This window comes from Bacillus rossius, chromosome 8 (assembly GCF_032445375.1).
Source record: "Bacillus rossius redtenbacheri isolate Brsri chromosome 8, Brsri_v3, whole genome shotgun sequence".
Taxonomy (NCBI): Eukaryota; Metazoa; Arthropoda; class Insecta; order Phasmatodea; family Bacillidae; genus Bacillus; species Bacillus rossius.
In genome coordinates, this window is record NC_086336.1 from 4733184 (window position 1) to 4740630 (window position 7447).

The 7447-nt window shown below is 32.6% G+C and overlaps 1 non-coding gene across 1 annotated transcript; it reads right to left on the reverse strand.

Moving 5' to 3' along the window:
* Nucleotides 1–3304: 3304 nt before the first annotated feature.
* Trnae-uuc (transfer RNA glutamic acid (anticodon UUC)) lies at nt 3305–3376 on the reverse strand. The gene has a single exon. It is a non-coding gene; the product is annotated as a tRNA-Glu (tRNA).
* Nucleotides 3377–7447: the final 4071 nt, after the last annotated feature.

The window sequence follows — 7447 nt, forward strand, 5'->3', positions numbered from 1 at the left end:
CAGCTGCTATCCCATCCTGACGGGAAGAAACATCCCATTGTCGAGTATTGGAACCCTGGTCTCTGGTACTACAAGTGCCACTCCAGTTTGGACAAACACGAACTTGGCAGCTGCTATCCCATCCTGACGGGAAGAAACATCCCATTGTCGAGTATTGGAACCCTGGTCTCTGGTACTACAAGTGCCACTCCAGTTTGGACAAACACGAACTTGGCAGCTGCTATCCCATCCTGACGGGAAGAAACATCCCATTGTCGAGTATTGGAACCCTGGTCTCTGGTACTACAAGTGCCACTCCAGTTTGGACAAGCACGAACTTGGCAGCTGCTATCCCATCCTGACGGGAAGAAACATCCCATTGTCGAGTATTGGAACCCTGGTCTCTGGTACTACAAGTGCCACTCCAGTTTGGACAAGCACGAACTTGGCAGCTGCTATCCCATCCTGACGGGAAGAAACATCCCATTGTCGAGTATTGGAACCCTGGTCTCTGGTACTACAAGTGCCACTCCAGTTTGGACAAACACGAACTTGGCAGCTGCTATCCCATCCTGACGGGAAGAAACATCCCATTGTCGAGTATTGGAACCCTGGTCTCTGGTACTACAAGTGCCACTCCAGTTTGGACAAGCACGAACTTGGCAGCTGCTATCCCATCCTGACGGGAAGAAACATCCCATTGTCGAGTATTGGAACCCTGGTCTCTGGTACTACAAGTGCCACTCCAGTTTGGACAAGCACGAACTTGGCAGCTGCTATCCCATCCTGACGGGAAGAAACATCCCATTGTCGAGTATTGGAACCCTGGTCTCTGGTACTACAAGTGCCACTCCAGTTTGGACAAGCACGAACTTGGCAGCTGCTATCCCATCCTGACGGGAAGAAACATCCCATTGTCGAGTATTGGAACCCTGGTCTCTGGTACTACAAGTGCCACTCCAGTTTGGACAAGCACGAACTTGGCAGCTGCTATCCCATCCTGACGGGAAGAAACATCCCATTGTCGAGTATTGGAACCCTGGTCTCTGGTACTACAAGTGCCACTCCAGTTATGGCTGTACGCAGACCCTGCAGAGGCTATCCCACCCCGACGGGAGAGAACGGAGCGGTTGGGGCCCAAAGAGCGCTCCTCTTAATTAAATCTCCGCTGCGGGTCCGCGCACGGCGCTAATAGACGCAACGCTCGCTCAGGGATGTGTTTTTAATCACCGGCCCCACGCGTGCAAACACACACACACACACACACGTGTGTGTGTTCATTACGCAAATGGATGGCAAGCCGATCAATGGGAATCGTCCATGCTACAGGTTGAGCAATGGGAGACTCTGTAGACGAGTAAATGGCTCCTCGTTCTAACACTGAGTTAATTACTTCTAAAAAAAGGGAGGTAAGGGAGTAAGGTCGTAAGTGAAAGTTGTTCAAATCCACCGGGCATGTGTGGCTGCAGGTATCCTTGATTACAGCTCGTAAACTCGGCGAATTGTTATGCTTTCGTGCTACCATCTCCAGCTTCATTCCTTTCAAGTATTTTTTAAACACTTATTTAACCAACAGTACAAAATAAATCACTTATCTTGAACTAAGTTAACCAGTCACACACTCTAGCATGGACTTTAGGTCGTTATATACACAGCTTAATGAGAAATAGCGTTTCTCAACTTTTAGTCCCATATATATATATATTTTTTTTTTTGAAATTTGGATATTTTAATTTTTTTTTATTTCATCGGCCGTGTACAATCTCTCATGCACTTCCACCCTCTCTCCTTGCTGTACACCCTGTGATCCAAGAACATCTACCAGTTCTCTTGTATGTCTTAGATGCTTACTGCGCACTCTGTCGCAGAACTGTTTTTCCAGGTAGTACAGAAAAAAGAACTGTGTTAGAATTAATCCACGCATTTTTTGTTGTGAGAAATATTTAAAAAAAAATATGTTTAACAATATATCAGAAATGTCCTTGTTATTACAAACGATGGCGGGAAATAAATATGTATGTTTTCTATAGCTAAGCACCGCATGAACAACACTACTGGGAAAAGTTTTACACCTTTTAGGACATCTTCATGGAGAAACAAGTTTCAATTATTATGAAAATAAAATAGGCCTATGCAAAAATGTAAAAACAATTTTTATAAAAAAAATTGTAACTACCCAACTAAGTATTAAACAATATTTTAAGACCTGTTGTAACCCCGACACCTGGCCTTGTGTGTATTAACGGCATTATTATCAAAATATTCATACAGAAATTTATCGTTGTAAAAGGCATAAATATAGTTATTAATAGTAATACCTTTATGAAAATAGCGATATAACATTAAAAACAAAGTAGGAATTATTACAAGGAAGACGTGGCGAGTTTACTCGATAATTATGTTGGATTGTGTTTATGACTATATATTTGTGTGTGTTTGTTTGTGTGTTTGAGCGAGAGATAGTGTACTAAAGTATACTAAATAAATTATTTAAAATAGTAAGTAGTATAAAAATGGGCCAACTTTTTCTATCGCCTGATTGGAATGACTAAATTGTTTCAAAAGCAATTACAGCCACTATAATAAACTAATAGAGGTTAGTTAAAATCTGAGGAATATAACAAACAATCTTTTCTATATGCTTTCTCTCTGTCTTCCGGTACGCTAGCTTTGGTACTTATGTGAAAATTTTCAAATTTTTTTAACAATATTTCTTCAAAGTTGTGAGAAATTAGTGCCACGATAGATAATCATGCACTGTAAATTAATGTGTTATACACGATGGTTACAGAACTATGGAGCATACTCATGTTTACCGCCTATCCTTTGCCTACGAGTTAAATTCACACTTAGTTAATGTTACATGTAGGTATGTGTGTTTATTTATAATAGGCCTGTCATAAGCAACATTTATCCATGTTATTTTAATTAATTTACCATTGTGTGTGTAATACTAAAGCTTGCATATGATAAAGTCTCATTACCCTTTTTACACTTCTTAAATGCAGTATTTTGTTTTTAATATATAGGTTTAATTAATTCCAACATTTTCACTGCAGCTACTAGACCACACTTTTTGCCTATGTTTTTGAAAGTTTACTAATTTTTTTAAGGCATTCTTTTGATAATCGTAAATGTTTAAATACTTTTAATTAAAAAAAATATACTATTCCTATTGTAACAGCAAACCAAACCACCTCTTGCATTAAGGTAATACTAACTAAATGTGTTATATATTTTCAAAAAAATAGGAATAAAATCAATTATATTTCGCGCTAATTTACATAAATACTTCACACATAATAGTTGCAAAAGTTGCAAAACTTTCCCATGCCGAGAATCGAACCCGAGCCTCCTGGGAGAAAGCCAGGTATCCTAGCCACTAGACCACATGGGAGACACACTGATTTAATCTAACTTATAGAATGTTTACTGTATTTCAGCTATTGGTTCTCAGGAAAACTGGGCATTGCGTTGTGGAAACTATAATTTTTTAACACTTTACAGAAAGAAAACAGGACTTACTCAAGGGGAAAATATTATATTCATATGTATAGATTTAATATTCTTTCCACGTTAGTTAAAAATAATGCTTGGTGAATAATTTGAACATATACGAAGTTTAATTATTTATCGTTAATAATGATGTATAGGAATTCTTTATATATATATATATATATATATATATATATATATATATATATACATAATTACTTAATATGTTTGTCATTTTTGAAATTATTAATTCTAATTATGTTTTACTAAATGTTATTTTATCTATATAAAAGAATTTTTATTTAAATAGTAGGTTTTGATTATGTGTCGCCAATCAATATTTTTATGTTTCTGTAATTTTTCGTAGCAACAAATAATATTGTTTTTGAAATTTATTTCCTCAAAATGTTTATACTATTTTCTTATCTTATTTTTAAAAATGTTATTGTTCCTAATACCAAAAAAAATTATAAGTTACTTATTTTTTGTTAAATAGTTTTGTTAATATTTTTCCTTGGGTTTTTAAGTCACTACAACCATCCATAAATTCGAAGCTTTGTAGACATTAGCAATAGTCATAACATTTATTCTGCAACTTGTGAATTAGTTTATCCAAAGAAAAACTTTTTTTATAAAATAAATGTAGCAAGATATACTTATTGAAGGAAAATATCGTCATGATATATCTCAACACATAACAGCTTAATGTGTTGTATTGTGAGATGTCGTAGTGTCGTCTATGTCTATGGTAACTTAAGGGCCAGTGCCTTTTCAGAGAATTCTTTTTCTCTCCGCATAAAACCAATACTGACAAATAAAGTATGTCAATATTTATAAAACACATTAAAATAACGGAGTGAAATTTATAACAGAATTTTAATTTTTAATAATATTTTATGGTTGAAAATTTGCGTGATTAATTTAACTTGTAATCGATAATTCTAAACCTGAAAAAAATATTAACTCTTCATTAATACCTGTATTTGAATAACAAATGTTTGTTTTCAGTTCTTGCTCATCACTTGGTCCTGTTGAAAAAATATACATCTTTCAAAATGTAATTAAATTATTTTACTGAAGATTGATCAGGTATAAAAGCAAATAAATGCCCACTTTCTTCTTAAAAAGCAATAGATGCTAAATAATATTTTTATAATTTATCCATAGACTGTAACGAGGATTTTAACAATATTTCTCGGGTTTACATTTTTTGGCTTTAAATTATTTTTGTAAAAATATTTTATTAAACCTCAGAGTTATGTTTTATCAAGTACGTAAATTTTGACAGCCACTTATTTATAAATTAACTTAATACAGAAACTAGTACATGAATAATAATAAGTTATGTAAAGAATAATGTACCATAACAATATTAAAAAATTATGTTATATATATTTCATTCTCATTTTTAAACTTGTTAATTTAAATACGAGAATGTCTAACTAATAGGATATAGTTTTGTAATTAATATTTCTTAGCAATATCTATTCGCCCGTTTTATATTTCTCAAACACATCATAATAATTATACTGTAACTGTAAATTTTAAACACTTAAATATGGTTTTGTATTTGTCCACAATTTATATTATAATCTGTTGCTTGAATTTGATTTAAAAACCCTCAGGAGTCCCAAAATTGTGTAGGTTATATTAATTGTTTTTGTGGAGATATATTTTCTTTATCGATTTTATATGTTTTATTTTATTTTGGAAACTTAAAATATTTTGAAATTTTACATTTTAAATAATTATGTTCAAATTATATTTCGTGTAGTTATTCGAACAAGCAGAAGCTATTTAGTCGAATGGTTTTGTAGAATTTTATATATTTTTTTCATTATCTTCGAGTAATAGTTTTTAAAATTGTATTTTACATTTTATGGATTTTATTTTTTTATAGTTATTATGTAGTTAAAATATTTAAGTTAGGTCCAAAAACAATTACTGTCAAATCATTAGTTATATTAAATAATTTTGATTTCAAATTGTTAGAGAACTTATCAAATATTTAAGAATTTAATGATCATTTTTAAATATGTTATAAAGATGATTTATTACTCCTAAGTTAAACATCGCGAGGAATATTTTAGAAGTAAATATATAAATAAACACTTTAAGTAACAAAATATAAATACACATTAATAAACAATCATACGATAAATGTTTTTAACCTTAATTTGATTATGTTATTTGTCAATATTTGCAAATAATGAAACACCCTTGATAACTTTCTGGATGACAAAAATATAATTTAAATTGGGTTTATTCTTTCTTAGGTAGTTTAACATGTGTAATTAAACGTAACATTTGTAATAGGCCTAATATTTTTACACCTTTAATCAAATAAATAGATATAAAATTTATCATAGTAATGATAGTTAATAAATACTCTACCTTCAAATGTAATATTTAAGTTGGTGGCAATATAACATAAGGTGAAATATTTTCATACCACTAAATTGTCTCACTATGATTACCAGCACGGAAAATATCTCTACGTGCATTTTTTTAGCTTATACTTTTTTTTACGATACATTATTCTGAAAATTTTATAAAAAATGATTTATGTAGGTAGTTACAAGTAAACAGAGTCGTAATATTTAAGTTATGTGACAACATTATTACTCCAACACTTGTTTGGGAATAGTTGTAAGCTACTGCTATTGCATGCATTCATCCGTACAAGAAAACCAAGCCTTAAAATTAAATTTTTCATAGATGGACAACACATGGGAAACAAACAATGGTTAGTGTTTGTCAGTAAGCGACTAATTAAGTAGAAAAATTGTGCATGTGCTCAGAAGCGTGCGTGTTGATTTTAAGGTCCTTCGGGAAATAAGGTCAACACTTTAACGACGCATGTTTCCTCGCATCAAATACTAAATAATATGAGTTCAATTTTCTTTTCTTATTATTTACATACATAGCATTTTTTTTCCTGAGACACAACAATGTACCTTTACCAAATCCGTTTTTATTAAAATTTTTATTTGTTGTCAGAACAAAATAATTTTACTCAAAAAACCGCTGATACTACTGAATTCGCATGTTTACATTTACTGACCTGTGCGAGGCAGCTAGTCTTCACTTACTCCGCTGTGTGCCTGGATCTTCGCAACTGTTACGTCGTATGAAACCAATTAATTGTGTTTGCCGGTTTTCCATACCATGATTTTTGACATGACAACGTCTAATAAATCGATGAACGCCGGCTGCACGCATGAAAAAGTGTCCCGTTACGCCGTGTCCCGTTACGCTCATTGTACGCTTGCGCCGCATCTATCTCTCTTACACTCGATTGGAATAACCATTGATTTGACTTTTTCGAGGCACATTAAACTTGAAACACTCCCATTCGTTTCCTACTTTTCCTATCATCGTCCTATCCTTAACAGAATAACACAGATTGGAAGAAGTTAAATAGCAAACATGTATAAAAGGTATAGTTAAAATAATCTCTTCGTTAAAGTAATAAACATATTTGAATTAATGAGTGCAAATAAAAGTAAATTTATCAATTAAATTGTAGATTTCATTTCACTCCTTCTTTGTATCCATACAAAATAGTGATAATTCAATAAAAATGATTAAATTTTATTCATAAAAGTATGCAATCATTTCATCAATGTTTTGTTATGACGTTGTCACGTTAAACTATCGTCCGTAAACCGTCTTTACAGACAACCAACTTTTTTTTTCTTTGTGTTCTTTTATACTGTTTCGTCGTGTCATCCATATTTGTTCAACTGCTAGTAATGTGGTAATTTTTCCCCTTTTAGTATTGGTTCAGAGGTTTCCCACACGGTTTTGTATTGTTTTAATGATCTTATGCTTTTTACACCATGAAATATGCGTACGCATATTTTTTAACAGTAGCTAACATTTGCCTATTTTTATATTGCGTTTTGTTCGTATTTTACAAATTCTGGTCACGCATAGTTATTATCAACAGAACAACAAACCGCAATGGACT